Raw genomic sequence first — 16620 nt, 5'->3', positions numbered from 1 at the left:
GAGGGGCTGTTTTATAGGGGGAGAAAAAAGAAACTATTGGATTCAGTTGTTATCACGCAGCTGTGAGTCTGGGGCTGATCAAGGCCAGACAGAGCTCAGGTTGACACTCCCCACTATCATGGGAAACACCCAGGCAGCTGCAGGCGTGTGGGGGGAGGGGGGATGGCGTGGGAACCAAGGCTGTCAGATATATTTAGTCAGAGGAGTTAGACAATGGGGTAAATTTATCTACGTATCATGTGTCTGTTGAATGTTATATGGTGATAAGAGCTATGGGGAAAAAAAACTAGGGAGGAGGGATAGGTGGCATTGGCAGAGCAGGAGGATTGCAGGAGACACAGCAGGGAGATGGAGGGGCCTGACATCTGGGACTTTATAGGCTATTTAGGATTCTGTCCTTTCCTCTAAGAAGGCAAGGCCATTGGTGTGTTCCAAGCAGAGAAGAGCTGTTTTAACATCTATTGTAAGGACCCATTTGGATGCTGGCTAAGAAGAGAAGCAAGGGCCGAAGCACAGAGTAGTCGCAATGGCACTGGTACGACGAGAGACTCTAGTGGCTTGGCAGGGTGGGAGCGATAGGGTGGTGAGAAGTGCTCTGACTCTGAATATATGTTCGAAGGCAGAGACCAGAGAGTTTGCTGATGGATCTGTTAGACGGTGTGAGAGGAAGACAAGAGTCAAGGCTGACTTTGAAGTAGTTTATTTCAATTACAGTTGACTCCAATGATTTTTATTCTGAGCACTTGAAAGGACGGCATTACTGGCTACCAGGGAACTGCTGGAAGAAAGGAATGTCTATGGAAGGAGCATTTAAAATATATTTTCACTTATTTATTTTTAGAGATAGGGGAAGAGGGGGAGAAAGAAGAAGAGAAACATCAAAGTGTGAGGGATACATTGATCAGTTGCCTCTCGCACAGCCCTAGCTGGGGACCTGGCCCACTACCCAGGCATGTGCCCTGACTGGGAATCAAACCGGTGACCTTTCAGTTAGCAGGCCAGTGCTCAATCCACTGAGCCACACCACCCAGGGCAGAAGGAGCATTTAAATAGACATGAAGAGGAGCTTCATTTTAGTTATATAAATTTTGAGTTACTTATTAGACACCCAATGAAAATGTGGAGTAAGCAGTGCAATATAGTCTAGAATTTAGAAAAGAGATACAAGTTGAAGATGTAAATTTGGGAGTAACCAGCTTATAGATGGTGTTTAGTATGACATTTCATGAGATCAACAAACAAAGTGATAAAGAAGAAAAGAGAGGTCCCAAGGACTGAGCTCTTGGGCATCCAGAATACATATTGGAGATGAACTGGAACTTGTGAAGGAAATTCAGAAGGAACAGTAAATGAAGTTGGAAGAAATCTTAGACAGGGTGTCCCAGAATTCAAAGGAGGGAATTACTTCAAGACAGATGGCATGATCAACTGTGTCAAAAGCTGCTGACAACTCAAATATGATTGGGGCTGATAATTAAATTTTGGATACAGCAATGTAAACAGTTGACTGCCTTTATAAGTGTAGTGTTTGAGGACAGGTCAGAGCGAATGCTTAATCAAAGGACATTCACAAGAGTCAGAGATGGCCAACATAGACAACTCTTAATTTTTTTTGCTAGAAAAGTTAAGAAAAGTAGTGTGGTAGTTGGGAGACATGAGTTAAGAAAATGGCCTTTCCAGATGAGAAAATTTTAGAAGCACATTTCATAATTTGAAGACAAGGAGACAAGATCTGACTGGTGTAGCTCAGTTGCTGGAGTGTTGTCCTGCAGAGCGAAAGATTATCGGTTTGATTCCCAGTCAGGGCACATGCTTGAGCTGTGCGTTTGATCCCTGGTCCAGGCACATATGGGAGGCAACAAATTGAGGAAGGAAGGAAAGAAGGAAGGAAGGAAGGAAGGAAGGAAGGAAGGAAGGAAGGAAGGAAGGAAGGAAGGAAGGAAGGGAGGGAGGGAGGGAGGGAGGGAGGAAGGAAGGAAGGAAGGAAAGAAGGAGGGAAGGAAAGAAGACAAGGAGAAAAGCAATGAAATTGTGGAGAGCTAGACTTTGAAGAATTGATGATTCCAAAGGCATTTCTTTATGTATGCCCCACACATACGACATGTGTTTCATACATGTTTCTCCAAGTTGCAATTCAGAGAATCTCCTCATAATTTTCAAGAAAAATACAGACTAAAATACTAGGTTCCAAACATGGCTATGTACAAGATCAAATTATTGATAGCTCAGAATTTGCCAGTTACAGTGTACGAAGCCAATTTTTATGGGCATATTCATGAGATTTTATAGGAATCTACAGGAGGAACCATCAAGAGAAGACATTGGGGCTCCTTCCTTCTTTAATCCCAAATATAGACCATGAACTCCTCCCTAATTCTACCCCACCACATAAACATTGGCCGTGGGCTTTGGGGAAGGGTAGGAGAGAGGAAGGCAGATGGGAAGAGGGGCAGATGAATAACCACTTATAAGCAGTGTCACAGAACTGAAATAAACAGAACATGCGTCTCGACTCCCTTGCCTCTCCCTTGAAACTGGAGCCGGGAGAGGTTCCTTGAATAGTAAGCAGGGGAGTGCAGACGCACCCGCACGTATGGGCTTAAAGAGCAAGCTGCTGCCCATTAGGTGGGGAGTGCCCGCTAATGATTACATCGCAGCTGATACATCTGTAACCTGCAGGGACCAAGCCCCGAGCAGTCAGTGCTGGTGCCACGCTTATCATCATGATAAAGAGGCGGCCAAACTAATTACTCTAAGTGATGGATGAGGATGTGGAGGGAAACAGCATGTCCAAATTAGGCTGATGAAAATTCGTACTGATTTTATGATAAAAGAAAAAGAAAAAGCACCTCAAATATTCACAGTCCTCTCCGTTAGTTGTTTACATGCCACTGATACTCATAAGTAACATTTTCCTCTTAGTATTCTATGTGCCAGTCGTTACGTGACATTGTGGCTGTTGGATTGGGAAACACTTTTTATTTAGTGAACAGGAGCTGAGAACAAATTTAAGACGAATGCAGTAAATATTGTCCTCCAGAAGTAATTCTCTTTCCTCATCCTTGCCTTTAACGAGGGGTTGAAAATAAATCTTCACACAATGCCACCAAAATCTAGTGCCAACATAGGAACATTTCTCTAAGAGCTTTAAATGGGAAAAAATAATTGTGTGCTTTGACATTTGGGAATGAAAATTAAAAGATTCATTCTACTCTGCTGGGACCAGAAGAGGCGTAACAATTTACCTTACTAAGTAAAATAAATAGAGATACATTGGTTAGAATATGATACATAAGAAATAGCATTTTTTGGTTTCCAAACAAATGGCTCTCATGGAAAATATTACTTGAGACCCCACTCAGTAGAGCTGAACTACAGTGATTCATAAAATTTGTAACTATATCACTTTCTTACTTTCATATTCTCCATGACGATTGCTTTATTTTAGTTGATAATTCCCACACTTCAGCCTAATGAGGAGTTTTCTTTTTTTCTCACTGTTACTTAAGATTTTCTTCTTTCCAATGCCTGAATTACAAATGTGAGGGGAGATGAGAGCTCAGAAATGAGCACAGGAAAATGAAAATTATTTATATTACACAGAAGGCACCTTTAAGTTACTGGAGACTGAATTTCTCCCCTGTTTTATTTTTCCTCTTGATAAAGCATCTATGTAATTAAAACCGAGGTTCTAAAAATATGTAGGAGTTACTCATTTTTTAAATTGAATTTGTTGGGGTCACATTGGTTCACAAAACTATACAGGTTTCAAGTGTACACCTCAATAAAGCATTTGCACCCTGCCCCGTGTGCCTGTCACCCCAAGCAAAGTCTCTTTCTGTTTCCATTTATTCCCCTCTTTGCCCACCCCCCACCCCCTCCCCCTTTCTCTCTGGCCATCACCACATTGTTGTCTGTGTTGACGTGTTTATTTTTTTAATGCGGACTGCTAAGGCATGTCTAATGACGCTTTCCCCTTTCTTTTCTTTTATAAAATTTTATTTATTTTATTTTAAAGTTTCTAAGTATATTTTATTGGTTATGCTGTTACAGTAGTCCCAATTTTTCTCCCCTTTACCCCCTCTGCCCAGTACCCCCCTTCTCTCCAGCAATACCACCCCCCTTATTTCATGTCCATGAGTCGTGCATACAAGTTCTTTGGCTTCACCCTTTCCTGTATTATTCTTAACTTCCCCCTGTCTGTTTTGTACCAACCATTATGCTTCTTAGTCCCTGCACCACTTCCCCATTTCTCCCCCTCCCCGCTCCCAGATGAGAACCCTCCAAATGATCCCCATATCTATGACTCTGTTCCTGTTCTGGTTTGCTTAGTTTGATTTTGTTTTTATTTTTTAGATCCAGTTGTTGATAGTTGTGAGTTTGTTGTCATTTTCATGTTCATAGTTTTGATCTTCTTTTTCTTAAGTAAGTCCCTCTAACATTTCATATAATAAGGGCTTGGAGATGATGAGCTCCTTTAGCTCTACCTCGTCTGAGTCATGCTTGCTTATGGGGCTAGCTGTCCCACTTGTGAGACTTGCAACACGTGCTTGTGCAAAAGGACTCCATTTCTCTCCATTTGAGGGTTTATATTTCTGATTCTTTAGACCACATCTTTATTCCCAACTCAGATAACTCTAGATCATTTTACCATACATGTAAAAACATGTGTAACCATGATTAATAATTCATGAGACAAGTTGTTATTGTTATTGCAAATGGTTACATTTTAGAGGCATCGCTGTGGTGTTAATCATGGGAAAGGACCATAGCTCCCACAGGATGATTTTATCTTCCACATGAAAGGAGAGAACCGCCCCCTTGTCTTGGTGCTTTCTGCGTGGCTTTTCAGCTTCGGGTACTTAATACTAGGTTAGGTCTCAAAGGAGTGATCACTGTTTGGATTGCGCTTTGTTTGCAAAGCTAACAGTCGTACACTTCCCCTAACTTTTAGGTCATAAAACCCCATGAAAAACGTGGAAGCCCAAATGGTTCCATGTGATATCAGTAATGCTTTTAGTTGCAAAACTAACGGATTGAGCCAATTTCAATTACTGTGTACAATTTGGAAAATATACCCCTGCCTTTTAATTATCTTCAACTACAATGTTCAGAAATACTTAGTTTATTCAAAAGATATAAAAAAACAGACTGATATTTATTTAAGGCCAAAATAACAGCCTACAACTCTGTCTATCCTGGTACTTCTACATGAACTTGAGCATACCACGTAAGGCAGATATGAGACAAAGGCAGTTAAATACATTTATGTGTAAATGCCTTGTTTCTGTAGAAAGATACTGCAGCATGAAATTAAATGTTTGCTGCACATAAAACACAATGTCTGAAAGATTCCAAAATTTACCTACCTTTTTCTTAAGGTACCAGAAAGATATGTCCGCTGTTTTCCAAATGATGTACAATTTGACAAAGGTGGAGGGGTGGAATCCACCAAAGGAGAACTATAACTGAATTTCCCAGGTGTGATTCAATGTAGAATAATACTTCAGTGCTGCAGAAATTCTCTCATTTTGCATAGGAAAAATACACTGTATCTGTAATGTAGTTCCTGGTAGAAATGACAAAGATGGCCTCAAGTTTTATGTGCACTTGACTCCATCACACATGCATATGCACACACAGACTTGTGTCATGAAAACTGAATTGGACAATCAATTCAATGTGAAAACATGTCAACTCTGCAAGATCATTGATTCCATTTCTCTTTCTCTGAATTTATTAAACGTTTTGTACCAAAATGGTTCAGCAAAAAGGATCAAAATAGTTTTATGTGTAGACACAGCTCAAGTCATGTATGACTATGGTTAGCCTTCTTTGAAAGTATGGTATTCAAGATCAAATTATACTTAGTTGTGCATAATAAAGAACAAGTACATAAGAGCTTAAAATCCATTACCTTTAAAAGTCACTTTTTCAAAATGTTAAAACTAAAATTAAAGAGTAACTCTAGTTTAAATAGTCAATAACATGTTGTTATAAATGATGAATCAACACTGACGGAATCAGCCATCAGAGAACAAGAACTTAGTTGCCACCAAGCGTGGAATGTCGCTTTAAAGAAATGTTCTCAAGTAATACTGGGAAAAGCATACCTTTTCTTTCCCAGCTATAAAAACCTATCCATGTCGGATTCAGGAAACTGGGATTTGTTCAAGGGTGAATCAATACTACAAATTTCTGTTCTCATTCATGATTTTTCTGACTGCTAGACGTGTTCACAATTTTGAACAGTCTCACTCCAACCACAAGATAGATGTCGAGTGTACATTCTTCAAATTGGAGATCATGCGGTTTTCCAGGTATTCAGAGTCTAGGGATATACTTACCTTTATGCTAAGTCTTGTGTTCTCTACAGAGCCCTAAACCCTTTGAATATTCTTACTGTTTCTCATTCTATGCAACTTCGAACTCAAACTACAAACATGTATTGAATGTCAGCAGCGCTATTTGGCAAAATGGTAGTCTCTGCAGGAGAAAAAGTGAACAATGAGGAGGCAATGGTACCCCTCTTAAATAATTTAATATCTAATTAGGGGTTTAAGGCATTAACATATGAATATTTAGTTACTGATAAAGGAATTAGTAAATATGATTATGAGAGACATATTTTAGTGCATAGTACAAGTTTCTGTATGTGTGGTTCAGAAACTTAAGTCTGTATAAGAATTCAGAGAAGTAGAAGGTTATTATGGGCTGAGAGAGACAGGAAAAGCTTTACTGGAGAAGATTAATTGCAGATCTTAAAAGAGGTATTATTTAGAAATATGGAGGAGATGGGGAAATAATCTAGACATGCTTGTTGAAGAGAAATTATAGAAATGAAAAAGCTTTTATGAGCAGTAGGTAACTGTCAAACAGGTTGGTTACAGCTGAATGTTTTTAAAAATATTTATTTATTTATTAGAGAGAGGGGAATGGAGAGAGAGAGGGACACATCACTGTGTGGTTGCCTCTCACACGCCCCCTACTGGGGACCTGATCCGCAACCCAGGCATGTGCCCTGACTGGGAATCAAACTGGAGACCCTTTGCTTCACGGGTCAGTGCTCAATCCACTGAGCCACACCAGCCAGGGCTATAGCTGGGTTTTTGTAGGAGGGTATTGGTGAACGAAGCATGTAAATCCGGAGGTCCTTGAGGGCCTATTGGTTTGTTCACAAGAAATAAAATTGATGGGGCAATTTAATATAATGTAATTGTCCAAAATGTAGTAGCGTAGGGGAAGACCAACTATGTGGAATCCAGCTAAGGTAGCTATTTTAACCATCCAAAGGTAAGGTGTTTGGAACAGCGGCTATTTTAAAGGTAGTATTAAGAGGATGCATTTACAGATTAGATATGAGAGTGTCAAAAGGGAGGAAAAACTCAACGTGATTATGAGGATTCAAGCCTGTTGTTGGGTGATCCTTGCAGAAACGTATATGGCACACTGACTATGGATTAATATGATGTCATTTTTCTTTGCTAAGTTATTGTCATCAAACAATACCCTGTGCAGAAAGAGTAAAACCTATGTTGAAGTAAAATGCATTTCTGGCTTCATTTTGGTAAACATTATAATATTGCCAGTTGACAGGGAGATTATTCATGGTTGCACTAGCATACAGATTATGTTGCACTTAATTTAAAAATTTTTTCCATAGGAAAATAAATACAATGATTTTTATTTATTTATCATTAATTTTTTTAATTACTGAATTTATTGGGGTGACGTTGGTTAACAAGATTACATGTTTCAGTTTCAAGAACAATTCCTATGAAAAATAAAATAAATTTTTTTAAAAATGGGTTTTGATATACAAGAACTATTCTAGCTCTTAAAGTTATTTAAATAAGTGCTGTGGGGAAGCCGTTGTCTTCGTAAGGCTTTTAAGTTGTTTACAGCAAAACATTGACCCCTGTGACTGAATTTTTGAAAGTACTAAAATCTCATGGAGAGGTGTGTTTCCCACCAGCTGTACAGCCCCCTGGATGCATTCTCTACAGCCCTCGTATCTGCTTGAACACAAACAGTATCGCAAAAAGAAAGTACACCATTCAAACAGCATACATATACAGCTTTGAAAGTGTACAGAATACGCCGATAGCAATGCCATTATCGTAAGTGTAATACAGTTTAAAGGCCACTCTTATTGAAGAGCACCTCGATCATTTGTTCTTGTTTTCTATTTCTATTTTATTAAGGGTACCTGAAATCTCTGGAAACAAAATACCACTGTTGTGCCTATACTTTCTGGCATCAGTGCATGACATGGCACATAATATTTACGAAGCCTAAGTAGGGGGAGACATAATGGCAGCATTGACCTTTGTCACGTGTTTTATTCCATTGAAAAGTTAATAAGAAATCATTATCTGGGACCTGAAAATGCAGCCTCTACCTTAGACTTGAAAAAGCTTACAAAGCTTTAAAAACTCTGATGTGTCATTAATAAAATTTTGCTAACCTCAGGGTCCACATTTAGGCAAATGGGAGAAGATATATAGCACATATTATCAGTATCCAGGTAAGAAAGCATCTTCTGGGAGGTTGCAGCTGAGGCAATCAAACAATAAACATCAACTGAAAGTAAGATGGAATCCATCGTCAGAAACCAGGAACAGGAAGTAATTTCAATGTGTGTTAAAAAAAACTATGGTACTTGCACATGGCAACTGAATAATGGCTGGAAGGTGACAATGGCCATGGAGGCAATGATTTTCCCTAGTGGTCAGTTCAGATCAGGAAAATGACCGTCTCTAAGGGACATGATAGGTACAGTGGCTCAGGGGACAGAGGCAGGTTACTTCGAGTCATCAAAGGCAAACATGAAAACAGGTATAGGCCTAATGTGGGAATGGCTAACAGGCGCTACGAAACTGAATATAAGTTCATTGAAATCAAATGTTATAATGCGGATCCTTAAAGCACTTCATCCAAATCATAAAAACAGCACAGTTTCATCAGACTGGAACCTAGGACAGCAAGTTTGGGTTATTTGGTCAAGTCTGATTACAAGATTTTAGTATTGCAAGATATTAGATAATAGTTCTTAATTTCCTCATTACTTCCATTTTTCACATTACAGTGTTTCTCTGGCTGGGTTCATAATACTTTAACATTCATAGAAATAGAAAGTATTAGACAACTGCATTTAATATTTGTTGTTGGTTTTTTCTGGGCTTTCTGTAAAGTAAATCTTAAAAATAGTTTTTCCCCTAAAGAAATATCATTGACTATAACTATGTGCAAGGATAGGACCAGATAAGGAAAGAAAAAAGGAGAAAATCAGAAAGACCTAAAACTCTCACCAGAAGTCCTGATTGGTTTGGGCAGTCAGAGTAATTTACATGACCCAAACAATGTTTCTTTCATGTTTTCAGTTTTGAAATACAGTATTCCCTCCCTTATCGTGGGCATTACATTCTAGACGCTCCCCCCTACTCCCCGCGATAGGTGAAAATCCATGAAGTAGGAACCTTACATTTATTTTAGTATCAATATATATTTTAAGGCTTTATAAATCCTTCCCACACACTTATAAACCGTTCCCAGTCCCTTATTAACCTTTCCCACTCCCTTATTAACTTTTTCCACACTTTTATAAACACTACTGATGTTCTTAAATGTATTCTACACTCTTAAACCTACGTCACTTAAGCCACGTATGTATACAGTACAGCAAAATCCCACAACATAGCAAAAAATCTGTGATAAATAATTAAATATAACATTTTTAAAACCCCCATGATACAGTGAGGCCGTGATAAGTGAACCACAATATAGAGAGGGACTACTGTATAGATGTGTGTGTATATATAATTTTTTTCAGGCTAACAAAAGCATCAAACTCTATTTTGTCTGCACAGACCCAGCCAGAGCATAGACATAACCTTGTAATAATATCAAATTTAATATTCAATAAATGTATTAGATTCTTCATTCAAACTAAAGCTCTTATGATAGAAGATGAAAAATTCTCAAGTAGTAGGGTTATTAGCACAAGTGAAAAATGTAATGTCCTTGCTTCAACATCTGCCATTCCATATGGATCCGTAAATATTTGTAACAAGTAGTAGGGGAAAAAATTTCAACATTAATAAAATAAGTGCTAATTTTCCAGGAAATGTAAGACGCATTTTTCTTGTGTTTTTTTTCCCCCTTGGAAGCACACTTACCTTAAATGTTCAGTTCTCCATGGGAATAAAAATGTAGCCTAAATTAAGTTAGAGGGGAAAAAATATGACTGAAATAACATGAGCCTAAAGTTTTCGAACTATCTTAGTGCTCATCTCAGAGATTTTGGTTACAAAATTGTAGGTTTCTTTTTTATCTGATTTTCAGGAAAACAAAACACGCGATTATAAAACCACAGTGTCTGCTACATTAACCAAATCTTTCAGTTTATTTACCATAATATATATTTTTCCATAAGCAAGACACAGGGACATTCAGTCTTGTTCAGACTCACACATTTTAAGTGGAGTGGAAAAATAATCAAAATAAGAAACTGAGTATATCTGGTGATTAGCTCTTGAATAATTATTGAGGTTAAACTCAATAATACATGTGTAAAACTTCATAATTGACTGAGACTTTTAGAAATTATTTCTCTTCGTCATAAAGACAGTATTTGTCTTATCTAATTATTAGAGGGACTCACTACCACGCTCATCAACTTACAAGTCTGTGAACTCATTTTAATTTACAACACAATACAATGAGCAACTGAGTAGTCACTCAGTGTTTCTGATAAATGTCATTCAGTTAGATGTGAATATCAAAACAGGGGAAAGTAAAATTGAAACAAGCCCTGCAAACGACCTAGGAATGAAGATGAGGAAAGCATGAAATAACACGGCACATTAATGTGTTCCCTGCTCCCTTGGCTATATCTTATGGATTATTTATGATTATTAATATTTTACCAAAAAAGAGCTTGTTCATCAGATGGGACCAGTTCTTGCAGCAATAGGCAATGTCTAAACATAAATTGCATAACCATATGCTTCTTGACGTTTTTCTGTCTGAATTGTTTGCTTAGCGTAATATTCTCAAGGTCCATCCACATTGTCGCAAATGGCAGTATTTCATCTTTCTTATGGCTGAGTAGTGTTCCATTGTATAGATGTACCACCTCTTCTCTATCCGGTCCTCTATCGAAGGGTGGAGAACTCAGTGGTTGCTGAGGAGCCTATGAATGCTGTGACTTCCAGGTAAAAGCAAAATCATCTTCTAGGAATGATTGTAACATAAGCAGTTGTTTCATAAGAAAAACAGCAATTCCTTGGATGAATCCTTAAATACTATTTCCTTGTATCCAAGAAAGGTAGGGAGTGGGTATTGTTTACTGTCTGATTCCTTTTTCTCCCTTCCTCTATTGAAACTAAATAGCTACCGTTGCTAACAGTGTCACTACTTAGGTTGACAGTTGGCTTCATCTTTTGCTCTTCATCATTATGCTCTCAGCTGCCTAAATTAACATGTAACATATGTTAATATTCAATATTAGCATTTTAAAGGCTCTAAGAGGTTTGGCTTGAATAGATTTAGCAAATTAAAAGAAGAATAGAAAACAGTATACCCAGTAAAATTTCAATTTCAGATAAACAAAGAATCATTTTGTAGTATGAGGATGCCCTGTGAATGTTTTGAACATACTTATGTTAAAAAGTCATTTGCTGTTTATCTGAAATTCAAATGTCACTGGACACCCTGTAATTTATCCACCAGCCTTTGCTTTAAGGGAAACTGTTTAATATTGTTTAATCTGTTTTTTTAACACTAGTTTCAACAAGGAACATATTCACGTGGGCATACCTCATATCCTGGGGAAGTTTCCTGGGACTTTATTTGAAGACCAGTGGGAATGCTTTGCAACTAGATGAGTTTGAGTGCTTACTCCAGACCTGAGTGATCTCTCCTGCTTTTTACAGTTAGAGACACTTCACAATCCATGCCACATGATCTCACACCTAATTTTCCACTTCTGTAACTTGTCAACTTTTTTTCCAAAATAATGTTTCATCTCCTTAATAACACGGACTAGGTATCATACATCTTCTAAATTCTTATGGATGAAAGTTTTTTTTTAGTTTAAAGTTTTACTTATTATTTTTTTTAGAGAGAGGGGAAAGGAAAGAGAAAGAGAGGGAGAGAAACATCCACGTGTTGTTGTCTCTCACGCGCTCCCAACTGGGGACCTGACGTGCAACCCAGGCATGTGCCCTGACCGGGAATTGAACCAGGAAACCTTTGCTTTGCAGGCCAGCGCTCAGTCCACTGAGCCACACCAGCCAGTGCAGATGTAATATTTGTTATTAGCATGATATTTTACCTGAAAGATGATTTATATCTAATTCATCATTTATAAAGGAGCTTGTTTTGCCAAATTGCTAATGTAAGGATCCAGAGCACAAGAGGGCCGTAATTGGTTTTTGAAGTATTGTACCTCACCTTCTCAGGCTGGTGACCGTTCACTCCTCTGCTATTCCCTTTTCCTGTTCATGTATCAGCACCATTTATCATATTGTCTCCCTAAAGATGTGTCAGACTTTTGGATGCAAGTTTTTCTTTTCCACATTTTGTGATGGCGACACTGGAATCATTGTTCAGCTCAGACCATGGACACTTCCTTATATTCCTGCAGGTCAGATCATTACCCAGCGCTGGGTCATTTTCTTGTTGTTGTTGTTCCTCAGTTTGGAAAAGGGAAGCAGGTGTCCTTCTTGTGCCAAATGTAATGCTAATGACACCAGCAAAGGACAGTCCCTTGGGCCAGCTGTATTTAGGGGAGAACTCTCAAATCAAATAACAAAATATAATTTATTTCTTAAAGAATCAAAACGAATGGCTTCATAGGCAGCTGCATTTTTTTTTAACCGCTGAGTGAGTCAGCTGGATTCAGTTCCTATTTCTGTATCACAATCCTCAAAGCGCGGAGGAAAGACTTAACCCCAGAAAAGGTGGGAGAATAAAAATGAAAATAAGTCATCTGGAGAGACGGTAGCCACTTTGACGTCAATTTTTAGGGGAACTTTTCCATCCGGAGCATTCGCCATGTGTTTGTCTCATGTTTTCTCCGAGTCAAGTTCTTGTCAACATTTAAGCAAGAAGTGACAACAGCTTGTTTTCTACACGGGTCCCCAAGTGCTATTACCACGTATGGCAGGCTTAACACGCTCAGCAAATGCCATCGCCGCCGTCCTCTGTAAACGAGGGGGCGGCTTCTGTCCTCAGCTGGACAGCAGATATCCTGTCTTTATCTTGCTGTTTATATCATTGCGTCACATGTGTCGATAAAAGGCTTTCATCTATATGTTTCGCACTCAATCCAAACTCTTTCTCTGTGGGTCACAGTGAGATCCTCTTCTTTAGCTGACAAGCTCTGTTTCTGGTACTTACCTGTCCTCGCTTCCGTTGCCAGTTAGGATTTCTCAGCCTGCCTAACACATTCCCACACGGAGTGCGTCTGTTCAGACTCGGAGCCAAGTGTGGATGTCGTTCAGGTGTGACGGTCTATTACAAGATTAAAACAGATTTCTAAGGCATTTAATACTCATTTTGCAGCGTGTGATTTAAATCCCCCCAAATGACGAACGCTGTGACAGTTCCCACTGATGTACACCAGAACATAATATACCTGCCCTAGTCTTTGGCTATTATGGACCTTAACATGCAATGTGACCTTGGTCTGAAAGAAAACATGTTTGCTTACCACAGAAGCTTAATCAGAAGAAGTCAGAAGTAGAATCCTTCTTCTTTACTGCCCTTTCCTCGGACTAGGAAATATATTGCTGGTGGGACAGGTAGGATATGAACAATGGGCCACATAGAGTCCAGGGTTGTCTCATCTGTGTGAAAATGCTGCTGAAAATCGATGTGACCTCTGCGACACTGTCAGCCCAGTTCCCACCCTCTGTGCCCCATTTGTCTTTCGGTGGAAGCTTAGATCTGTATGCTATCTCTGTGTGTCTCTCTTGGGCCAGATTCTCAAAATGAATCATTGCCTGCGTACCTCTTATATTTCTATTTATTTTCCTGGTGTTGACTAGGTCTGATGAAATATGATTCTTTTTGCATTGGATCCTCACTGCGGCAAACAGCACCTCATTCGGCCATGTCTATCTCTTAGAGAAGAGTAATACCATCTGGAAACTTCAATCTATTCTACAGCAACACAAACCAGAGACCGTGCGACTTGTCTTCATAGACAATGGTCATTTTCCTTTTAGCCCATTTAATGGCATTGCTTTAATCTCCACATAGGAGACTTCTGGCAATTTTCATGTGGTCATAATTTTGTTTTGCGCATGCTGAAGTACTGCTCTCTTTGTCAGGTATCCTCTTTGTAATAGGGTGCCCCTCATATTGTTTCCACTCAGTTAAATGTGTACACACAATGATACATAGCAAGGAATCCATTAATTTAAGAACTCTGCCACTGACACAAAGTATTTATTCAGGAGACGCATTATATTATCTCTAAAGCAGAGGAAGTCAATGATCTAAGTTTTTAGCAGTTCATTTTTAAAAAATAGGTCTGTAGAACACATAAAATGTTAGTTTAAGATTTTTAAACACCCATAAAAAGGTGTAGAATACCTTCAGTTATTATTAGTATTGATAGAGCATTATGACATAATTCTATCCATTTAATGCACTCCTGTGAAGACAAAATACTAGCTAAATACAGACTTCAAATAATACAAATAAAACATAATATTGCTTGGTTGTTGAAAAATGCACTTTAGAAACATTAGAGATGTTGTCCAAGACATATTTTAAGATTTAGGTTTTTTTAATGAGATATTTCAAGTGTTCAAATACTGTAGTTGAAATATATCACAGAATTTGTGATAATTTGTTCATTTCCTCTGGGAGGATGGAAGGATGAGGGGAGGGAGGGAGGGAGGGAAGGAGGAGAGAGAAGAAGAGAGAGAAAGAAAAAAATGGAAGGAGGGAGAGGGGAGGAGGAAGAAATGTTCCATAAAAGGTTAGGATTAGTTCTATAAAAGGTTAGGGTTAATTTTACAATAAGGAAGTTGTAGAAAATGCACACTATACAGTTATGATCAAAATATTATTTTTAAGTTGTGCTAGAAAAACATGCTTGAGAACATGTTCATTATAGCTTCATGTGTTAAAAGAAAGTTCACAAGCTAATATATGCATTTTATTGAATTCTTTAAGGCATATAAACAAATACTCTTTATAATATTTTGGACTGTTATAAATAAGGTGAAGCTTTAATGAAAATAATCAGTGAAAATGATTTTGGGTCTCTAAAAATAATTGCTTAGCAGTTTTATCCTATAGGCTTTGGAAAATTGAAAGTTGTGAAGGTGGTCTGTGTAATAGCATTTTATTCAGAGGTAATGCTATCCCATCTCACAGAAGCTTCCCAGGGCTCTATACCACAGCTTCCCACACAAGAAATCCCACCACAAACCATGATAACTATAAAATTAATGGGGTTTGAGCCTCCGCACACAGCATACGTAGAATGCTTGCAATTGAATAATGAGATCTAACTGTATAAAGATTCTATTTTCTAACTGTATGACAAATCCAAACCGATAGCTAGATTTTTGTTTCCAAACCATGTGAAAATTAGTTAGGTCTAGATTCAAGCCTAGGTTTTTCTTTTTCTTTTTCTTGTATTAGTCTCATAACATATGGAGTCACTGAGAATTTTTCTGACCAGAGACAAGCATATTTTTCAAACTTTGATTGTGCCCAGTTACTGAAATAATGAGACTGCGGTGTGTAGAGTAATTTTGTTTGAGCTGCTGTGATGCATTCCATCATGCAGCGTTCTTGAGACCATTAAAGAACACCAGGGTTTGCTTGGTTACATTCCGTGAGTACCCCTTTGTATCTGTTTCCTTTTACATACGTCAAAAAAGCTTACCTCCTAATTGCAGAAGAAACTTTGCTATCTGGTTTAGACATCTCACATAAAAGATTTTCAACCAGAATTCAAGTAGATCACCAAGTGGTTGGCTTCTCAAAGTAAGAGGAGATTCCTTTCATATTTAGGTATATCTACCTAAAACCAATTTGAAACATCTTATTAGACAAAAATTCTATTCGTGTCTATGTCTTAGGCTAAGAGAAAATCTCACTAAAAGAAAGAGAATGTGGGAGAAGATAATAAAAAGGCAAAAGGAGAAAATGATACAACTTGTGATTTTTACAAAACAGATCATTTTTCTCATAATGAATATTATTCAAAATAGAAGGTAACACTAGAACCAAGCCATATGCCCATCAACTAGTGAATGATTAAATAAAAAGCAATATATCTAGGCAATACAATACTCCTCAGCAATAAAGAAGAAACCAATAACTCATGCCACAACATGGATGAACCTCAAAAACATTAAGCTGTGCTTTACATCCCATTGACTATTTCCTATGTCAATTATCCCCCAATAAAGTTGTTAAAATGAGTAAACATAAGTAGATACAATAGATGATTGATAGACAGAGAGATGATGATGATGATGATAGACAGGTAGACAGATTGATAGATTTCAAGATAAAAAATTAAAAATCAGTTTATGCTGTACCAGGAGGGTGTCTGATTATTTGATTTAGAGGTATTCACAAACATAC

At 38.1% G+C, this 16620-nt stretch overlaps 1 protein-coding gene across 3 annotated transcripts in view; it reads left to right on the top strand.

The window, feature by feature from the left end:
• DACH2 (dachshund family transcription factor 2) overlaps positions 1 to 16620 on the top strand; it is a 427341-nt gene that overhangs the window by 390770 nt on the left and 19951 nt on the right. The gene's annotated exons all lie outside the window — the stretch shown is intronic.

The sequence above is a fragment of the Furipterus horrens genome, unplaced genomic scaffold, assembly GCF_987537825.1.
Source record: "Furipterus horrens unplaced genomic scaffold, mFurHor1.1.pri manual_scaffold_17, whole genome shotgun sequence".
Taxonomy (NCBI): domain Eukaryota; kingdom Metazoa; phylum Chordata; class Mammalia; order Chiroptera; family Furipteridae; genus Furipterus; species Furipterus horrens.
This window is presented reverse-complemented; position numbering and strand designations above follow the sequence as displayed.